This window comes from Helianthus annuus, chromosome 16, assembly GCF_002127325.2.
Source record: "Helianthus annuus cultivar XRQ/B chromosome 16, HanXRQr2.0-SUNRISE, whole genome shotgun sequence".
Taxonomy (NCBI): domain Eukaryota; kingdom Viridiplantae; phylum Streptophyta; class Magnoliopsida; order Asterales; family Asteraceae; genus Helianthus; species Helianthus annuus.
The window spans coordinates 53,157,662-53,178,062 of NC_035448.2; the positions used below are offsets into that span (position 1 = coordinate 53,157,662).

At 41.1% G+C, this 20,401-nt stretch overlaps 2 long non-coding RNA genes across 2 annotated transcripts; both read right to left on the minus strand.

The window, feature by feature from the left end:
* Positions 1-619: 619 nt before the first annotated feature.
* On the minus strand, positions 620-1,113 carry LOC110928122. The gene is made up of 2 exons (XR_002586152.2): positions 1,022-1,113; positions 620-944 (listed from the first exon to the last, which is right to left on the minus strand). It is a non-coding gene; the product is annotated as an uncharacterized LOC110928122 (long non-coding RNA).
* Positions 1,114-12,131: 11,018 nt separating this feature from the next.
* LOC110928123 lies at positions 12,132-12,622 on the minus strand. Its single transcript, XR_002586153.2, has 2 exons — positions 12,534-12,622; positions 12,132-12,456 (listed from the first exon to the last, which is right to left on the minus strand). It is a non-coding gene; the product is annotated as an uncharacterized LOC110928123 (long non-coding RNA).
* Positions 12,623-20,401: the final 7,779 nt, after the last annotated feature.

Here is a 20,401-nt window from a genome sequence, read left to right on the forward strand (position 1 = left end):
GAGAGAGAGAATGTTCCGGGTTTTTAATTTTTATATTTTTTTACACAACTAGTCCTTTGATATAAATTATTTACTCAATAGTCTTGGGGAGGTGAAATGACAAGAATACCCTCATATGCATGACTAGATTTAACTAAAAATTCTAACTGAGTTAGGGCTAAAGGACATAATGTGCAGGATTTTGAAACGTTAAAAACAAAACTTGTCAACTTTTATGCCAAAGAACACCGCTTGCAAAATGGTATGTAAATAAAAGACAAAACTTGTAATTTACTCTAAGTTTTATAATAATAATGATATTTTTAAATTAGGTTAACAAAAATGGCACTCACTTCAAATATAACGTAGTATTTTATATAGTACTTGACCAAAAAAAAAGATCAACCAAAAATGGAGGTATGAGTTTATTTTGTAACTCGCAATTTACTTGGTAGAAAACCGAACCCAAACTCGTCCATGGGCTTGAGTATGGTCTTGGACCTTGGGCCATGTACTTAAGGCCCACTATTTCACTCTTTTATGCATCACCATTGAACTTTTGGTTTTACAAGAATATAAGGGCCTGTTGGCCAGTGTTATAACTTAGAATAATGACAAAATGCAAGTACCAAGTTGCACATATTCATCAAGTAAAGTTTCACATATATCACGGGGAGATGTGAAATTGTAATAAAAGGAACAATATTACAACACAGACTTGTATATCAGTTAAGTGATAATAAAAATTGCATATAAATTGAACAGATAAAAAATTGGGTATCTGATCACCATTTTTGTTAGGTTTGTTAGGCTATGGGGTATGGGGACCGTCCCCATCCCCGTCTTGGTTCGGCGCCGGCTACAGCCCATCCCGCCCCCCCTCCGTCGAGCTCCGTCCCCATCTTCAACGTCGAGGAATGGACGTTCAGGACGATCCTCTAATGGTGGCCCCCTTCAATTGTTACCTTAAATAAATAAAAAAAAAGTTAGATCTGCAAAAAAAAATTGTTACCTTCAATTGTTGCCAAAAAGTTAGATCTACCATCCATTTCTTTAGATCTGAATTTCAATTGTTGTTGTTTGTCTGCAACAATGGCGACTGTTTGTGTGTTGAAGGGGTAAAAAGTAGAAGAGAAAAAGATGAATGGGTGGGTGTATGTATTTGTTTGGGAAGAGTGAAATTCAGAATTATTTAATGGTTTTCATGATTAAAGTTAAAGATAAAATATTAAAATATTTAAATTAGATTCTTTTATTTCTGGATTTGTGTTTCGTGATTAAATTTTTTTTTATTTGGGATTTGTTAAAAAATAAAAAGTAAAAACAGTACTATATTTTAATATTAATAAAAATATTTTGTTAATTTATTTGTTAAATATTAAAAAAAAAATAGAAGATTAACAAAGGCTTGGTCTATTCGCACACGGCTGTTGTCTTTTTGCACATCCAAAGCGCCTCGCTATGGCCAAAGCGGGGCGCTTTGGCTTTGGTCAACAGACAAGGACTGACAGAAGTCAGTCCTTGTCTGTTGACCAAGCTAAAGCGCCCCGCTTTGGTCATAGCGAGGCGCTTTGGATGTGCATTTTTAAACAGATTGGTTGGGGTTGATTTGGGGTTGATGTGGGTTAGTTTGGTAGGGATTTTTGGTTGAATTAGTTTGGTAGGGATTTTTGGAGGAAAAAATTTTTATGTGAGAGTTGCCGTTGTGAATGGGAATTTGTTTTTGAATGATTGAATGTTGCCTTTTTGAATTAAAACGTTGTTTATTTTGTTAAATTAACGTTGTTTTATAATTACGTCATTATTTTTATAGAATGTGTATAATATAAGTTCTTAACGTTGTTTATTTTGTTAAATTAAAACGAACACGTTAAATAAAATGTACAGAAAGCCATAAGAATTAAACGTAAACAATCCAGAACCAACGTGATGTAAATAGAAGATTAACTGCAATATATATATATATATATATATATATATATATATATATATATATATCAGTTTGTACATACAATACACAACAAAAAGGTACAACTAAGTACATGATACATAACAAAACACTAAACAAACAAAGTAATGTACTAATCCTCGTGTGGTGGGGACGGTGGGAGGGGAAGTGGAGGCAACGCAGCGAGCTCTCGTAGATCAACGAGCGTCTGTACGATCCAGTCAATGCGTGCGCCCTGACGTCTGAGGCGCCGGTCGAAGTCCCGAGCCACCTCACGCGCTGCCGGAGGCAGGTCAGCGTAAACGTGCTGCGGGTACTGTGGCGGCTCAGGAGCTGGCTGAACTGGTGGTACCGGGACCTCCTCGACCCGCTCCTCCTACGCCGGATCCTCCTGAGCCTGAGCCTGAGCCTGAGCCTCAGGCTGAGCCTCAGGCTCATCGATGCCCAGAGCCTGTAGCTGAGCCCGCCGAGCGGCCCGCTGAACATCAGGAGGGGCTAACACTCCAGGCCTCGCCTCAATAACAACCGGGATGACCTCCGGCAACACCCTCGGCTGCCAAATCAGCCCGTCAGCACCCCTGAACCTCAGACCGACATCAAAGGTACGGGTGATCTGCATAGCGGCTACTGACGCGCGGCCCAACATCGATGACGGGACCGGATCGGACAGCAGCGGATCATGCTCGGGCACGATCCCTAGCGAGCGTGCAATGGCGGTGATAAATGAGCCAGTGTGAAGAAACCCGCGGAGCTGCCGGTGGTATGCAGTAGAAAAGTACTCTGCCAGGCTGGCTGCTAGATCGCAGGGCTGGCGGCGTAGTAGGCAGTATAGAAAGAAAAGGTCACTGAGGTTGACCTTCTCCTTGCTGGAACCCCGCGGCACGATAGTCGACGCGATAACATGGTGCAGGTATCGGTACAAGGGGTCTCTAATGGTGGTGGCCTTTTGCCAGGATTTCCCAAAGGGAGCCCTGGAAATGACCCTCTAGAAACTGATAAGCGTCTGCCTGTCCATCATCGTAACCGCCTGCGTATATAAATCAGTATCAAGCTCAGGCTCAGTGTACAAACCTGTGTGGACAGCAAACTCCCGCACACTCATCTCAAACTGCTGACCGGCGAGACGGAATGTAACCTCGTGGACTGGAAAATCAGGGTCCTCCACGTAATCCGCCGGATGCGGTGCGTATGTAAACGTAGAGCAAAACTCGACCGTAAGCTAGGGTATGAGTCCTCCATCGCTAACTCAAATAGGCGCGACCAAGGAGTATCTAGCCCAACTATCTCACGCGCCCGCTCGACCTCTCCCAGGGTAGTCAGCAGCTCCCAGTCTATGCCTACATGCTCCCCAATCTCTATGGTGCGCAACCTAGCGCATCTCCCCCTCGCCCGTGACCCCATCGGAAACTGAAGATACGGACATGCCGGCTCCTCCTCGTCCCCCACCACTCCCTCAGCCTCCATATGCTCAATCTCCTCATCGGATAAATCCATCCCTGCACGTTGATCAAATAATAATATTAATTAAACAAATAATATTAAATAAATAATAATATTAAATAAATAATATTAAACAAATAATATTAAATAAATAATAATATTAAATAAATAATAATATTAAACAAATAATATTAAGTAAATAATAATATTAAACAAATAATAATATTAAATAAATAATATTAAATAAATAATAATATTAAATAAATAATAATATTAAACAGATATTAATAAACAATTAATAATAATTAAAATAATAATTATTAAACAAATATTAATAAACAATTAATATTAAACAAATAATAATTATTAAACAAATATTAATAAACAATTAATAATATTAAATAAATAATATTAAATAAATAATAATATTAAATAAATAATAATATTAAACAAATAATGTTAAATAAATAATAATATTAAACAAATATTAATAAACAAATAATAATATTAAACAAATATTAATAAACAATTAATAATAATTAAAATAATAATTATTAAACAAATATTAATAAACAATTAATATTAAACAAATAATAATTATTAAACACGTCTATGTGTGTGATCCGGATTTGCTGACTTGTGGATGAAAACAAATTAGGTGGCAAAATCATAACGAGAAAGGTCAAAAATATTAATTACCTTTATTTTCCAACTTTTCCAAATGACAGGCACATGGCAAACCACAGCTGGTAAAAAGTTGGCAACCACAGCTTGCACCGTAGGCTCTCAACCCGTCTTCCTTACGTTTTAGTTCCATACTCAAAAGCTCAAAAGCTCAATCGCATATATTGAAACCTTTCTGAGAATATATGCAAGCATGGGCTGCTTCTTGTGGTGCGTCATCACTTTTCGGAGGCTTGTTTCAAAGCTACTTCTAATCTCGGCGTATTGTCTATCAACAACATGATCAACATACAGTACAAGTTTATCCAGTATGTTGCGATGACTTGGAAAGTGACTTTTTAATGTTGCATGCATGCCCTCAACCCTGTTGGTCGTAGTTTGGTGAAAGTTGATAGTTTGGTTAATCCAGCAAGATACAAACTTTTCACGGTACGGATCCAACCAGGATTTCTTCAAATAATCAAAAACCTCTACAATTAAAAAACGTAAATAGTCAGTTTTTGTTATTATATAAAATTTGAACATAATTATGTAAGAAATACTCACGTTCACGGTCAGCTTCTTTCAACTGTGCTTCAAGGTTTTCCAAGTTATACCTGTATATTTCCTCGGTCGTAGACTCGCACAATGTCCAAAATGTACGTACGAATTCTTTCCACTCCTTGTCAGAGAATTTCTTCTTGTTGTTCTTATTAATATTTTGTTGAATATGGAACCGACAAAGATACTTATGCGCTTTTGGAAAAACTTGTTCACACGTGTTCGTTAGCGCAAAATCCCTGTCTGTTAAAATCACGCGCGGTTCCATACATCCTGCCAACATAGACTTGATCCTCTGCAACACCTATAGGTAGTTCTCTGACTTCTCAGCGGAAATTACCGCACAAGCAGCCGTAAACGATTTGTTTGTCGACGTCATGCCTACGACCTGAACAAATGGCAGGTTGTACATGTTCGTTTTGTATGTGGCGTCAATCAATAGCACATGCGGGAAGGCACACCACATAGTGAATGATTTTTCGTGAACAAAGAAGACGTCTTCAACTTCGTTCGATATCTCATTCGTGCGCATGTAATAAGTGTAATTTTTTTCGATAAGAATGTTTTCAAGTTTTTGCATCGGAGACTTACCGACATTTTTTTCGGCGTTGATCTTCTGAACAACGTTGTGTATATCTTTCGGAATAAGCTTTCTAGCCGGATTGTTTTTTGTCAGCGTTCGCCAGATACTTTGGTTAGGAATATCTTGCTCTGCCAACTCCTTAACCAGTTTTTTGTCCTCCGAAGAAAGCCTTCTCGCATACGCGTGACCCTCGAAGTTTTCAATAGGAGTGTGGTTATGCTTCGCCTTCGTCACCTCGATCCTCCAAACACTTCCGGATGATTCCGAAAACCCGATCATCTCGAACGGGCAGCCTATTTTCTTGCTACCCGTTTTCCTCTGTGTAGCTACACTCTTATGCTCCCCACCAAAAGTACATTGAAACCAAATCTTGTAATTCTCTCCTCTTTTTTTCGACCTCTTAGTCACAATGAGGTAACCATTGTCTTTTGCCGTGTCTTGTACCCAACGCACCAACTCTTTACGTGACGAATAGGTCTGCATTGTATCAAACGAAAATGTAACCGGGTAACAACCTTCCTCGTCAACAGACACATCCTCCGGCTCACCATCGTCACCGAGGTTCGAATAGACTTGATGTTCAAAGCTGTGTTCACAACCGTAACTCTGGTTTGGATAACATTCCTGCTGTACAAAGCTTTGCTCGCCACCGTAACCGAAATTCGAATAACCTTGTAAGCTCTGTTGACAACCGTAACTGTCGTTTGGATAACACTCCTGCTGTACAAAGCTATAGTCGCCACCGTAACCGAAATTCGAATAACCTTGTTGTGCGTAAGGGTCCTCCACAGGGGTATTCAAATCCAGCTGCACCGTGTTATCACGATAATGAATGCCAGATACAACCTCTGTCTCCCTCAAGTTGGACGACACCGGTTTCTCAAACGAGTCAGAAATAGCGGTCCCCTCGTAAGAATCAGGAACAACTGACTCGTCAGAATATTGACCGAAAAGATAATTACTTAACCACGACATCGTTTTTTCAAAACATGTAACTAATAGAGCAAAGAAGATCGACAAAAAACAATCCGAATTATGAATGTCGAGTCTGTCCAGGGATTTAAAGGCAACATTTGGGGTCGAAGCGCCGCGCTATGGCCAAAGCGCGACGCTTAGGGTTCACGGGGCGACTGAAACCTCGTATCACCTTTATGTCTGTCAGTCTGTCAGTCAGTCAGTCATTCGAAACTTCGTATCAACTTTTGTCGCCCTAAGCGCCCCGCTTTGGCCATAGCGCAGCGCTTAGGGGTGTGAAAATTATTTTGGCCGTGTGTAATTAGCATGATCCTTAACAAAAAAACATAAAAGTGGTGGGGAGGACTATGACTAGAACCATCCTCCATACCCTCTAATTTTGTGGGATGGACCATCATTAGGAGGACTATGACGTGGCGCCTACGTGGCGGATCATCCTCCCTTGGAGGACCATGATGGTCCTCCAAGGGAGGATGATCCGCCACGTAGACGCCACATCATAGTTCTCCCAAGGATGGTCCATCCCACAAAACTATAGGGTATTGAGGATGGTCCTAGTCATAGTTCTCCCCACCACTTTTACGTTTTTTTAATCTTCTATTTTTTTTAACATTTAACAAATGAACTTGACAAAAACATAACAAATCAAGATCTTCGAATGAATTAGGATATAAGAGCGCAGTGAACTTGACAAATCAAGATCTTGTATAGCACTATATAAATCAACATGTAAAGTATTAGTCCAATGTCCAGTAGATATATAAAACCCCAATATCAAGTTGTTAGTTTGCAAACACAAAAAGTAATGTAACTGTCCATAAACAAAAGACAAGGACACTCGATACTTCTAATTAACTAGGGTGAATCACCTGTCCCATAAACAACATAATACATGTTGCAGGTTGATAAGTTTGGACGCTGAAGAAACAAGCTAGGATGATGCTTAGAAACCCACCTAGTTAATTAGTCAATTTCGAACAATATTTGAATCGTGATGTAATTTGATACTATGTGTGATGATGGAACATGTTGGTTGTTTAGACAATCTTTCATGAAACTTGATTAAATTATATGGAAACTATTAGTGTTATGGAATCTCTTGAGCAATCTGAACGCTTAGTGCCGCGCCCCGATGTTTCCGCCATCGGTTGGGGTGTGACACTCCCCAATCTAAACCACCAGCCTCCGACTTCGTTCCGAAGTCGTCACCCCATAATTCCCCACCACCCACCCGCCCTCCTAGTTCGCCACCCGCAGTCCAAATGGCTGCAAATCAGACTTTTCACCAGCGCTCCACCGCCGGTTTCACCAGTGCGACTTCGCCCATCACCCTTCCCGACATAGCTAATGATAGGTCTTGGCAAATCCCATCCTACATCATGACTGCCATCACCAATTCATGCCAATTCCATGGTCGTGATGACGAGGACGCGCCTGCTCATATAAACCGCCTTACTCGCCTATGCAGCACCTTTTCCATCGAAAGTGTTAACCATGATGCTCGATACCATCAGGTCTTCCCATTCTCGCTTGCGGGCCGCGCAACCACATGGCTTGATTCGCAGCTAGAAGACACTTATACTACTTGGGCGGGCCTTCGAGATGCTTTCCTAGCTAAATATTTCCCACCTACCAAAGCATCTCGACTTCGCGATCAGATCCATTCATTGCGAATGGAGCTTGATGAGCCACACCACCTAGCCTGGGAGAGATTCGAAACCCTACTTTCACGTTGTTCTCAGCACTGTCTATCAGATTAGGCACTTGTAGAGAAATTCTACAACGGCCTTACTCCCGAGGTTCAAGCCCGATTTGATACTTCAGCAGTAGGCCACCTTATGGGAAAGAAATCAGTGGCTGAATGCAATGATCTTTTCGAGAGTTTCGCGCATACTGATATCGATCATCGCGCTACCACCAGGACTTCCATTCCTGTATCTAGTACTTCCTCGGCCGGTCGAGGAGTACACCATGTTAGCATGGATACTACGGTAGCTGCGGTGGTCGAAAATCTTGAGAGAAAGTCCACCAAGGAGAGGAGTGAGTTGAAGGCGAAGTTCGATAGATGTGAGGTATGTAGGGGAGGTCACGATACCATAGATTGTCCCACGCTCACCCTTGAGCAGGTCAAGTTTATCACAGGTCAGCCCCGAGGTCCCAATTCGTTTAATAATAATAATTATAATCCTAACTGGCGAAATAATAATAGTAATTTCCGTTCTTCCGGTAACCCCCTGGTTTCCAATCAGGTTCGAATCAAAGTAGGGGGCAGGGTTATTATTCTAGTGGGGGTTCCAATCAGCAGGGTCAGTTTGGTAGTTCAGGTTCAGGTTCAGGTTCAGGGGGTCAGTTCAATAGTGGGGGGGGGGGTCAAATAGTCAAGGTTCAAACAACCAAGACTTGGGTAATGGTCTAGATGAGATTAAAGCTATGTTATCCCAAATACTAGTTAAGGATCAAGAAACCCAAAGAACCTTACAAGCCACTCAACGAACCTTAGAGGACCATGCCACATTCTTAAAGAACAATCACTCGAACTTCTTGGACCTTCAAAGGCAAATTGGTGACATCGATCGCCAATTGCAAGAAAGGCCTTCAGGTCAGTTTTCAGAAAATACCCAACAAAACCCAAATAACCAATTGAAGGCGATCACCACTCATAGCGGTAGGAGTTTAGTACCGTACCAAACTAGGAGCCTCAGGTTGAGAATAGGATAGAAAAGAGACTAGTAGAGGTTAGGCCGTCTCCACTTATCGATTATTCATATGTACCTTATCTCGCCCGCCTTAAGCAACAAAAGTATGCTAAGGAGTACGGAAATTTCCTCGACATGTTCACACAGCTCAAAATCAATGTTCCATTCATCGAGGCCCTCCAGCACATGCTTAAATATACCAAGTTTTTGAAAGATCTTCTTAAACGAAAGGACAAGCTGGGGGAGATCTCGAACATTCCACTGACCGGGGGGTGTTCCGCGGTTGTCTTGAACAAATTACTAGAAAAACTCACCAACCCCGGTGTCTTCACCATTCCGTCCATGTAACCCCAATCTCCCTCTTCTCCATACCCTTCATCCCACTCATTGCCCCTAGCCCGGTTTTCCTCTTGATCAAACATAACACCCAAGAGGTTCGGGTGTGGTACTTGAGGCTGTCGATTTACAGCCCGCAACGAATTGGGCTGTGGTGGCAATCATCTTTCTAATTAGTAAAACGGTCCACCTATCGCATGAAACTCTCCAGCTGGAGCAGGTATTGGTTGGTTGGTTGTGTTCGGTTGCAGTGCTATGGGTTTGTTGAGTTTGAGATTGGGTTTGGGTTCGATTTTGTGACTCAGTTGAAAACGGGGGTGGTAGCATCTCAGGAAGTGGTTCTTGTTGTGACGGTTGCTGATTCGGATTTTGTTGATTTTCTAAAGGATTCATTGTGGAAATTGGTGCTTTTCCTCGCACGGCTGAACGAAGCAATAAGTTCTGTCTAGCGGTCTTTTCGATTTCGGGGTCGAAAAGAAGTGGTGACAAGTTCCTTGAAAACCTGGTATGCATGCAATTAAAGATCACCTGCATACAAGCAGACAAGAAACAACGCGTAATACCGAACGAAACAAAAATAAACAAAAATAAGTATTTTTGGGTTTTTAGATTTTTTCAGAAAGCAATAAAAAACAATTAATTAAACTAACACTAAGCGCCCGAATTCCCTGGCAACGGCGCCATTTTGATGACCGTCGTTAAGGTCAATCAAAAACCTAAATAAACTATATAGATAGCGTAACTAGGGTATCGTATCCACGGGGAATTTGTGGTCAGTGTAACAATTTTACTAATAACTAAAATTACCTAGATTGGAGGATTGATTAATTGATTTTAAAAATAAGAAAACTAATTAAGAAAGTTGTGATCAATATGAGAAATAGCAACCCTCACCCGGAATCCTGATTGCTCGTTTTAACACAAAAACCCGTTTACAGATTCATAACACCACATAGACATGGCCTTGGGATTAATGAATTTGATTAATTATTAGAGATAGTTTTTAAGATTCACCATACAATCTAATAATCCGCTTGATTATATCAATTACCCACCAATTTACCAACCCGCTAGCAATGCAAGGAAATTGCCAATACCCTTGATAAACGACAAACAATTCAAATATAATAAACGTTGCACAAATTCAACACAAGTAGTCAAGATTTACCAATTAAAAAGAATCCAAAAACAATGTTTCAATGCAAAACCGAGACAATCATTCATCCGAGCGGAAGTTACAATCGTATAGCCGCGCATGGAAGTCATTGCAGCTTCAATGGTCATGGAGAATCGATCGAACATGAACGAATAGCTTGGAAGATGAAAGAATACTGAAGAAATCGCCTATGATCACCCTTTTGTTCGTCTGGAACGGCTGGGAAGTAATTGGTAACCTAATAAAACAATTTGGGCCGTTTTATAATGTTTCCCGTAATTAACATCTCTCGCGTGTCGCGACAATTCCCAAAACATCCCCCGCGTGTCGCGTGGGATTACCAGTTGACCGACTTTAACTAGGTTATCCCAGCGTATCGCGGTAATGGATGGGGCTGCTGTCGCGTGTCGCCTGGCTGTCCAGGTTGACTTTTTCCCTTACAGGTCCCGCGTTGACCCGTCAAACCTATTTTTCGGCTCATTTTCTCTGTATTACCCTTTTTAATAAGTGTTAAGCCAAAAACACCAACACGTAATAAGTATATAACCTGATACGGATTAACATGCTTAACACACTAAAAACCAAAACAAACTGCTATAAGTTACAACGTGTTTTGACCAAACATCAACCTCACTCAACTTCACCCACCACCGCCATCAACCCACCATAACCACCCCATAACCTTCACGGCCACCACTCCCACCTACTGACCACCACCAATTCCACGTCACCACCCTAACCCTACTGCACCTACCATCACCACCACACTGATTCCACCAAACCCTAACATATTCTCTCCACCAATCGGTCATGCTTGTGCTTTATTCCAACATAATCGAACCCAACAAATCAGTAGCGTCGATGTTTGGCTCCAGATCCACGACTGCAAGTCCATTCTTTGGTGAAAAAGATTTCGACGACCTAGGGTTTCATGACCATATTTTCTTGGTGAAATGAGTGGTGGTGGCAGTGGTTCTCTCGACGATTCAATAGAAGTGTTTTCCGGTGGTAATCTCGTGGAAGCAACAGGTGGGTCATGGTGGTGGGAGGTTGCGGCGGCGGTTGAAGGTTGGTGGTGGAAGGTTGTTGCGGCGGCTGAAGGTTGGTGGTGGGAGGTTGTGGCAATGGGAGGTGGAGGTGGTAGAAGGTGGGAGGTGGTAATAGTAGTGGGTGAAGAGAGAGAGAATGTTCCGGGTTTTTAATTTTTATATTTTTTTACACAACTAGTCCTTTGATATAAATTATTTACTCAATAGTCTTGGGGAGGTGAAATGACAAGAATACCCTCATATGCATGACTAGATTTAACTAAAAATTCTAACTGAGTTAGGGCTAAAGGACATAATGTGCAGGATTTTGAAACGTTAAAAACAAAACTTGTCAACTTTTATGCCAAAGAACACCGCTTGCAAAATGGTATGTAAATAAAAGACAAAACTTGTAATTTACTCTAAGTTTTATAATAATAATGATATTTTTAAATTAGGTTAACAAAAATGGCACTCACTTCAAATATAACGTAGTATTTTATATAGTACTTGACCAAAAAAAAAGATCAACCAAAAATGGAGGTATGAGTTTATTTTGTAACTCGCAATTTACTTGGTAGAAAACCGAACCCAAACTCGTCCATGGGCTTGAGTATGGTCTTGGACCTTGGGCCATGTACTTAAGGCCCACTATTTCACTCTTTTATGCATCACCATTGAACTTTTGGTTTTACAAGAATATAAGGGCCTGTTGGCCAGTGTTATAACTTAGAATAATGACAAAATGCAAGTACCAAGTTGCACATATTCATCAAGTAAAGTTTCACATATATCACGGGGAGATGTGAAATTGTAATAAAAGGAACAATATTACAACACAGACTTGTATATCAGTTAAGTGATAATAAAAATTGCATATAAATTGAACAGATAAAAAATTGGGTATCTGATCACCATTTTTGTTAGGTTTGTTAGGCTATGGGGTATGGGGACCGTCCCCATCCCCGTCTTGGTTCGGCGCCGGCTACAGCCCATCCCGCCCCCCCTCCGTCGAGCTCCGTCCCCATCTTCAACGTCGAGGAATGGACGTTCAGGACGATCCTCTAATGGTGGCCCCCTTCAATTGTTACCTTAAATAAATAAAAAAAAAGTTAGATCTGCAAAAAAAAATTGTTACCTTCAATTGTTGCCAAAAAGTTAGATCTACCATCCATTTCTTTAGATCTGAATTTCAATTGTTGTTGTTTGTCTGCAACAATGGCGACTGTTTGTGTGTTGAAGGGGTAAAAAGTAGAAGAGAAAAAGATGAATGGGTGGGTGTATGTATTTGTTTGGGAAGAGTGAAATTCAGAATTATTTAATGGTTTTCATGATTAAAGTTAAAGATAAAATATTAAAATATTTAAATTAGATTCTTTTATTTCTGGATTTGTGTTTCGTGATTAAATTTTTTTTTATTTGGGATTTGTTAAAAAATAAAAAGTAAAAACAGTACTATATTTTAATATTAATAAAAATATTTTGTTAATTTATTTGTTAAATATTAAAAAAAAATAGAAGATTAACAAAGGCTTGGTCTATTCGCACACGGCTGTTGTCTTTTTGCACATCCAAAGCGCCTCGCTATGGCCAAAGCGGGGCGCTTTGGCTTTGGTCAACAGACAAGGACTGACAGAAGTCAGTCCTTGTCTGTTGACCAAGCTAAAGCGCCCCGCTTTGGTCATAGCGAGGCGCTTTGGATGTGCATTTTTAAACAGATTGGTTGGGGTTGATTTGGGGTTGATGTGGGTTAGTTTGGTAGGGATTTTTGGTTGAATTAGTTTGGTAGGGATTTTTGGAGGAAAAAATTTTTATGTGAGAGTTGCCGTTGTGAATGGGAATTTGTTTTTGAATGATTGAATGTTGCCTTTTTGAATTAAAACGTTGTTTATTTTGTTAAATTAACGTTGTTTTATAATTACGTCATTATTTTTATAGAATGTGTATAATATAAGTTCTTAACGTTGTTTATTTTGTTAAATTAAAACGAACACGTTAAATAAAATGTACAGAAAGCCATAAGAATTAAACGTAAACAATCCAGAACCAACGTGATGTAAATAGAAGATTAACTGCAATATATATATATATATATATATATATATATATATATATATATATATATATATATATATATATATATATATATATATATATATATATATATATCAGTTTGTACATACAATACACAACAAAAAGGTACAACTAAGTACATGATACATAACAAAACACTAAACAAACAAAGTAATGTACTAATCCTCGTGTGGTGGGGACGGTGGGAGGGGAAGTGGAGGCAACGCAGCGAGCTCTCGTAGATCAACGAGCGTCTGTACGATCCAGTCAATGCGTGCGCCCTGACGTCTGAGGAGCCGGTCGAAGTCCCGAGCCACCTCACGCGCTGCCGGAGGCAGGTCAGCGTAAACGTGCTGCGGGTACTGTGGCGGCTCAGGAGCTGGCTGAACTGGTGGTACCGGGACCTCCTCGACCCGCTCCTCCTACGCCGGATCCTCCTGAGCCTGAGCCTGAGCCTGAGCCTCAGGCTGAGCCTCAGGCTCATCGATGCCCAGAGCCTGTAGCTGAGCCCGCCGAGCGGCCCGCTGAACATCAGGAGGGGCTAACACTCCAGGCCTCGCCTCAATAACAACCGGGATGACCTCCGGCAACACCCTCGGCTGCCAAATCAGCCCGTCAGCACCCCTGAACCTCAGACCGACATCAAAGGTACGGGTGATCTGCATAGCGGCTACTGACGCGCGGCCCAACATCGATGACGGGACCGGATCGGACAGCAGCGGATCATGCTCGGGCACGATCCCTAGCGAGCGTGCAATGGCGGTGATAAATGAGCCAGTGTGAAGAAACCCGCGGAGCTGCCGGTGGTATGCAGTAGAAAAGTACTCTGCCAGGCTGGCTGCTAGATCGCAGGGCTGGCGGCGTAGTAGGCAGTATAGAAAGAAAAGGTCACTGAGGTTGACCTTCTCCTTGCTGGAACCCCGCGGCACGATAGTCGACGCGATAACATGGTGCAGGTATCGGTACAAGGGGTCTCTAATGGTGGTGGCCTTTTGCCAGGATTTCCCAAAGGGAGCCCTGGAAATGACCCTCTAGAAACTGATAAGCGTCTGCCTGTCCATCATCGTAACCGCCTGCGTATATAAATCAGTATCAAGCTCAGGCTCAGTGTACAAACCTGTGTGGACAGCAAACTCCCGCACACTCATCTCAAACTGCTGACCGGCGAGACGGAATGTAACCTCGTGGACTGGAAAATCAGGGTCCTCCACGTAATCCGCCGGATGCGGTGCGTATGTAAACGTAGAGCAAAACTCGACCGTAAGCTAGGGTATGAGTCCTCCATCGCTAACTCAAATAGGCGCGACCAAGGAGTATCTAGCCCAACTATCTCACGCGCCCGCTCGACCTCTCCCAGGGTAGTCAGCAGCTCCCAGTCTATGCCTACATGCTCCCCAATCTCTATGGTGCGCAACCTAGCGCATCTCCCCCTCGCCCGTGACCCCATCGGAAACTGAAGATACGGACATGCCGGCTCCTCCTCGTCCCCCACCACTCCCTCAGCCTCCATATGCTCAATCTCCTCATCGGATAAATCCATCCCTGCACGTTGATCAAATAATAATATTAATTAAACAAATAATATTAAATAAATAATAATATTAAATAAATAATATTAAACAAATAATATTAAATAAATAATAATATTAAATAAATAATAATATTAAACAAATAATATTAAGTAAATAATAATATTAAACAAATAATAATATTAAATAAATAATATTAAATAAATAATAATATTAAATAAATAATAATATTAAACAGATATTAATAAACAATTAATAATAATTAAAATAATAATTATTAAACAAATATTAATAAACAATTAATATTAAACAAATAATAATTATTAAACAAATATTAATAAACAATTAATAATATTAAATAAATAATATTAAATAAATAATAATATTAAATAAATAATAATATTAAACAAATAATGTTAAATAAATAATAATATTAAACAAATATTAATAAACAAATAATAATATTAAACAAATATTAATAAACAATTAATAATAATTAAAATAATAATTATTAAACAAATATTAATAAACAATTAATATTAAACAAATAATAATTATTAAACACGTCTATGTGTGTGATCCGGATTTGCTGACTTGTGGATGAAAACAAATTAGGTGGCAAAATCATAACGAGAAAGGTCAAAAATATTAATTACCTTTATTTTCCAACTTTTCCAAATGACAGGCACATGGCAAACCACAGCTGGTAAAAAGTTGGCAACCACAGCTTGCACCGTAGGCTCTCAACCCGTCTTCCTTACGTTTTAGTTCCATACTCAAAAGCTCAAAAGCTCAATCGCATATATTGAAACCTTTCTGAGAATATATGCAAGCATGGGCTGCTTCTTGTGGTGCGTCATCACTTTTCGGAGGCTTGTTTCAAAGCTACTTCTAATCTCGGCGTATTGTCTATCAACAACATGATCAACATACAGTACAAGTTTATCCAGTATGTTGCGATGACTTGGAAAGTGACTTTTTAATGTTGCATGCATGCCCTCAACCCTGTTGGTCGTAGTTTGGTGAAAGTTGATAGTTTGGTTAATCCAGCAAGATACAAACTTTTCACGGTACGGATCCAACCAGGATTTCTTCAAATAATCAAAAACCTCTACAATTAAAAAACGTAAATAGTCAGTTTTTGTTATTATATAAAATTTGAACATAATTATGTAAGAAATACTCACGTTCACGGTCAGCTTCTTTCAACTGTGCTTCAAGGTTTTCCAAGTTATACCTGTATATTTCCTCGGTCGTAGACTCGCACAATGTCCAAAATGTACGTACGAATTCTTTCCACTCCTTGTCAGAGAATTTCTTCTTGTTGTTCTTATTAATATTTTGTTGAATATGGAACCGACAAAGATACTTATGCGCTTTTGGAAAAACTTGTTCACACGTGTTCGTTAGCGCAAAATCCCTGTCTGTTAAAATCACGCGCGGTTCCATACATCCTGCCAACATAGACTTGATCCTCTGCAACACCTATAGGTAGTTCTCTGACTTCTCAGCGGAAATTACCGCACAAGCAGCCGTAAACGATTTGTTTGTCGACGTCATGCCTACGACCTGAACAAATGGCAGGTTGTACATGTTCGTTTTGTATGTGGCGTCAATCAATAGCACATGCGGGAAGGCACACCACATAGTGAATGATTTTTCGTGAACAAAGAAGACGTCTTCAACTTCGTTCGATATCTCATTCGTGCGCATGTAATAAGTGTAATTTTTTTCGATAAGAATGTTTTCAAGTTTTTGCATCGGAGACTTACCGACATTTTTTTCGGCGTTGATCTTCTGAACAACGTTGTGTATATCTTTCGGAATAAGCTTTCTAGCCGGATTGTTTTTTGTCAGCGTTCGCCAGATACTTTGGTTAGGAATATCTTGCTCTGCCAACTCCTTAACCAGTTTTTTGTCCTCCGAAGAAAGCCTTCTCGCATACGCGTGACCCTCGAAGTTTTCAATAGGAGTGTGGTTATGCTTCGCCTTCGTCACCTCGATCCTCCAAACACTTCCGGATGATTCCGAAAACCCGATCATCTCGAACGGGCAGCCTATTTTCTTGCTACCCGTTTTCCTCTGTGTAGCTACACTCTTATGCTCCCCACCAAAAGTACATTGAAACCAAATCTTGTAATTCTCTCCTCTTTTTTTCGACCTCTTAGTCACAATGAGGTAACCATTGTCTTTTGCCGTGTCTTGTACCCAACGCACCAACTCTTTACGTGACGAATAGGTCTGCATTGTATCAAACGAAAATGTAACCGGGTAACAACCTTCCTCGTCAACAGACACATCCTCCGGCTCACCATCGTCACCGAGGTTCGAATAGACTTGATGTTCAAAGCTGTGTTCACAACCGTAACTCTGGTTTGGATAACATTCCTGCTGTACAAAGCTTTGCTCGCCACCGTAACCGAAATTCGAATAACCTTGTAAGCTCTGTTGACAACCGTAACTGTCGTTTGGATAACACTCCTGCTGTACAAAGCTATAGTCGCCACCGTAACCGAAATTCGAATAACCTTGTTGTGCGTAAGGGTCCTCCACAGGGGTATTCAAATCCAGCTGCACCGTGTTATCACGATAATGAATGCCAGATACAACCTCTGTCTCCCTCAAGTTGGACGACACCGGTTTCTCAAACGAGTCAGAAATAGCGGTCCCCTCGTAAGAATCAGGAACAACTGACTCGTCAGAATATTGACCGAAAAGATAATTACTTAACCACGACATCGTTTTTTCAAAACATGTAACTAATAGAGCAAAGAAGATCGACAAAAAACAATCCGAATTATGAATGTCGAGTCTGTCCAGGGATTTAAAGGCAACATTTGGGGTCGAAGCGCCGCGCTATGGCCAAAGCGTGACGCTTAGGGTTCACGGGGCGACTGAAACCTCGTATCACCTTTATGTCTGTCAGTCTGTCAGTCAGTCAGTCATTCGAAACTTCGTATCAACTTTTGTCACCCTAAGCGCCCCGCTTTGGCCATAGCGCAGCGCTTAGGGGTGTGAAAATTATTTTGGCCGTGTGTAATTAGCATGATCCTTAACAAAAAAACATAAAAGTGGTGGGGAGGACTATGACTAGAACCATCCTCCATACCCTCTAATTTTGTGGGATGGACCATCATTAGGAGGACTATGACGTGGCGCCTACGTGGCGGATCATCCTCCCTTGGAGGACCATGATGGTCCTCCAAGGGAGGATGATCCGCCACGTAGACGCCACATCATAGTTCTCCCAAGGATGGTCCATCCCACAAAACTATAGGGTATTGAGGATGGTCCTAGTCATAGTTCTCCCCACCACTTTTACGTTTTTTTAATCTTCTATTTTTTTTAACATTTAACAAATGAACTTGACAAAAACATAACAAATCAAGATCTTCGAATGAATTAGGATATAAGAGCGCAGTGAACTTGACAAATCAAGATCTTGTATAGCACTATATAAATCAACATGTAAAGTATTAGTCCAATGTCCAGTAGATATATAAAACCCCAATATCAAGTTGTTAGTTTGCAAACACAAAAAGTAATGTAACTGTCCATAAACAAAAGACAAGGACACTCGATACTTCTAATTAACTAGGGTGAATCACCTGTCCCATAAACAACATAATACATGTTGCAGGTTGATAAGTTTGGACGCTGAAGAAACAAGCTAGGATGATGCTTAGAAACCCACCTAGTTAATTAGTCAATTTCGAACAATATTTGAATCGTGATGTAATTTGATACTATGTGTGATGATGGAACATGTTGGTTGTTTAGACAATCTTTCATGAAACTTGATTAAATTATATGGAAACTATTAGTGTTATGGAATCTCTTGAGCAATCTGAACGCTTAGTGCCGCGCCCCGATGTTTCCGCCATCGGTTGGGGTGTGACACTCCCCAATCTAAACCACCAGCCTCCGACTTCGTTCCGAAGTCGTCACCCCATAATTCCCCACCACCCACCCGCCCTCCTAGTTCGCCACCCGCAGTCCAAATGGCTGCAAATCAGACTTTTCACCAGCGCTCCACCGCCGGTTTCACCAGTGCGACTTCGCCCATCACCCTTCCCGACATAGCTAATGATAGGTCTTGGCAAATCCCATCCTACATCATGACTGCCATCACCAATTCATGCCAATTCCATGGTCGTGATGACGAGGACGCGCCTGCTCATATAAACCGCCTTACTCGCCTATGCAGCACCTTTTCCATCGAAAGTGTTAACCATGATGCTCGATACCATCAGGTCTTCCCATTCTCGCTTGCGGGCCGCGCAACCACATGGCTTGATTCGCAGCTAGAAGACACTTATACTACTTGGGCGGGCCTTCGAGATGCTTTCCTAGCTAAATATTTCCCACCTACCAAAGCATCTCGACTTCGCGATCAGATCCATTCATTGCGAATGGAGCTTGATGAGCCACACCACCTAGCCTGGGAGAGATTCGAAACCCTACTTTCACGTTGTTCTCAGCACTGTCTATCAGATTAGGCACTTGTAGAGAAATTCTACAACGGCCTTACTCCCGAGGTTCAAGCCCGATTTGATACTTCAGCAGTAGGCCACCTTATGGGAAAGAAATCAGTGGCTGAATGCAATGATCTTTTCGAGAGTTTCGCGCATACTGATATCGATCATCGCGCTACCACCAGGACTTCCATTCCTGTATCTAGTACTTCCTCGGCCGGTCGAGGAGTACACCATGTTAGCATGGATACTACGGTAGCTGCGGTGGTCGAAAATCTTGAGAGAAAGTCCACCAAGGAGAGGAGTGAGTTGAAGGCGAAGTTCGATAGATGTGAGGTATGTAGGGGAGGTCACGATACCATAGATTGTCCCACGCTCACCCTTGAGCAGGTCAAGTTTATCACAGGTCAGCCCCGAGGTCCCAATTCGTTTAATAATAATAATTATAATCCTAACTGGCGAAATAATAATAGTAATTTCCGTTCTTCCGGTAACCCCCTGGTTTCCAATCAGGTTCGAATCAAAGTAGGGGGCAGGGTTATTATTCTAGTGGGGGTTCCAATCAGCAGGGTCAGTTTGGTAGTTCAGGTTCAGGTTCAGGTTCAGGGGGTCAGTTCAATAGTGGGGGGGGGGGTCAAATAGTCAAGGTTCAAACAACCAAGACTTGGGTAATGGTCTAGATGAGATTAAAGCTATGTTATCCCAAATACTAGTTAAGGATCAAGAAACCCAAAGAACCTTACAAGCCACTCAACGAACCTTAGAGGACCATGCCACATTCTTAAAGAACAATCACTCGAACTTCTTGGACCTTCAAAGGCAAATTGGTGACATCGATCGCCAATTGCAAGAAAGGCCTTCAGGTCAGTTTTCAGAAAATACCCAACAAAACCCAAATAACCAATTGAAGGCGATCACCACTCATAGCGGTAGGAGTTTAGTACCGTACCAAACTAGGA